The sequence below is a fragment of the Carlito syrichta genome, unplaced genomic scaffold (assembly GCF_000164805.1).
Source record: "Carlito syrichta isolate Samal-C Ts95f unplaced genomic scaffold, Tarsius_syrichta-2.0.1 Scaffold130813, whole genome shotgun sequence".
Classification (NCBI taxonomy): domain Eukaryota; kingdom Metazoa; phylum Chordata; class Mammalia; order Primates; family Tarsiidae; genus Carlito; species Carlito syrichta.
The window spans coordinates 8,705-11,023 of NW_007074909.1; positions in this window are offsets into that span (position 1 = coordinate 8,705).

Consider the following 2,319-nt stretch of genomic DNA (forward strand, 5'->3'; position numbering starts at 1 on the left):
CCGCCCAGCTCGGCCCAGCCACCCCTCAGGGCAGCACCGCCTACCCCTCTTAAGCCCCGCCCCACCCCGTGCAGCCCCGCCCACGGCCCGCAGCCGTGTCTCCCAGGGGGCCCAAACCTACAGCACCTGGACAGCTCCCCGCCGACCCCATCCGAAGCAGCTGGTCAGCCCCTGCCTTGGGCAAGTCCCCCTCAGCGAAGTCCCCTAAGGAAGGACCCCTGGGCCCGGGGACACAGAGACGGGGGTGGGGGCGGGAGCACCTGCTCACAGGGGTTAGGAGAGGGACCTGGAGCCCACAGCTCGGCTGACCCAGCCTGGTCCCCGCGACATCACCGCAGGCGAGTCGCACCACCGCCCCACACCCTCGCTGCCTCCTCTGTGCAACATGAGAACCCAGTGATCTGAAGCGCACAGAACGCTTTGAGTCGTGCCCGGCGTCTCGGAGCATAGCAGACGCGGTCGCCAGCTTCATGGTCACCAACGCTCCACCACCGTCCACACCCCCGGTGGGAGTCTTCACCCGCGGGCTAGGGCGTCTGAGATGCGCCTTCTCTGATTTCTGCGAGGGAGCAGAGTTCTGACTCCGCATCTGGAGAGGGAGGGACACCCTGTCTCTGCCATGACAGAGCCTGTCCCTCCACGTCTGAGCGAGGGTCGTGTCCTGGAGCCAGGCTCTGACACCCTCACGCCCCACAGGAGCCGTGCTGGCTAAGCCGCGGCACCCCAGCAGGTCTGGAGCCGGGATCCCAGGAGACTGGGAGGCCAAGGGGCCGATCCACTGGTGACTGAGCCCACACTGCTCAGACGTGGGGCCTCTCTCACCTCCTCCAGGACAGGTGTGCCAGCTTCAGCTGCCTGTTTGGGGAAGCAGGAGCGAGGGAAGTGGCCAGTCCCCAGATCCTCCTTTCAGGCCCTGGACAGAAACTTCCCCTGACCAGGGGGAGCCCCGAGGGAAAGAGCATTTCATTGGCCTCCCTGTGAGCTGATCTTCCAAAATGTGGGGAAGGTCACCCACTTTGCAGATGAGAGCTCCGAGGTTCGGGGGGGTGGTAGGAAACTGCTCAGGACCGCCAAGAAAGTGGCAGAGCCAGAAAGTGACTCCCAGACCACCCACCCGCCCCCACTGCCCCTGCCTCACCGACCGGGGCCCTCAGCCCCACCTGGCTGTCCCCAGCCCCTCCCACTCAGGCACCTTTGCTGCAGAAGGGTCTGGATGGGCCAGGGACCCTCAGGTGCCCACTCCCTCTCAGCCTGCCCTCAACATCCAGGAGGGTGACTCTCAGTTTCTCCTCACCAGCCCCATGGGACCGGGGCACCACCCCAAGGAGCCCCAGAAATGCAGCCTCCTCTTGGGTCTTCATGGAAACCGGAAGCAGCTCCAGCCCCATCCCGGTCCCGGATGGGGCAGCAGGTGGGTGGCCTGATGGCCCAGGAGGCTGGTGGGATGTCCCCTTGGCCCCAGACCTGTTAGTTCAGCCCCCAGCCCCCAGAGACCTCAGAACATTGGGACCCGATGGGGCGTCCTCTGAGTGGGCTGCTGAGCTTCCGTCCAAGCCAGGCCAGCCCTGATGCCTTTACCCTGCAGGGCCCTGGGGTCCAACGGCTCAAAGGCAGCCTCTGCCCCAGCCTCAGGCAAAGCTTGGAGTCAGGCCAGGTAGGGGAGGAGACTGGGGTCCGAGGGGGACAAGGTCTGAGGGCCAGAGCCAGTGTCCAGCCCAGCCACCCACCCCAGTCCCCCGGGCCCCACCAGGGCTGGTCTAGCCAGGACCGAGTTCCCAGGAACAGCAGGTCCTGCCCCCGACAGCCAACATTCCAGGGAGCCTCTGTCACCCACTCCCTCCTCAGGGCCCAGGAGGGCCACTTGGGCTCCAGCCTGTGTGTGTGAGGACAGGGGGCAGGACAGGCGGGGACCAGTGCCCGGGAACGCCCGCACCCACCCACCCCACCCCAGTGCTCCGTACGACTTTGTAAATCAGTGTTTTGCTGGGTCGTGTCTTCCCACGGGAGGCCACGCTCACCCCTCGGCTATTTCATGATCTCAGAAGCTGGAAAACACCCCAGAGGTCGCACTTCCAACACGAGGTGGCCTTAGTCTAAACTGTTCCCGAGAAATTGCGTGATTCCTCCACCACCCTGGGTCCTTCTCCTCTGAAACACACCCCTCCCCTGCCCATCAGTGCCCACACACGCACCAGGCTCGGAGTGGCTGGGCCTTAAAGTTCCAGGGCAGGGTGTGGGGAGTCCCCCTGCCCATCCTGCTTCCCCTCCTCCCCCATCCTGCTCCCCCATTGGAGCGGCTGGCCTGGTTGATTTACGGAA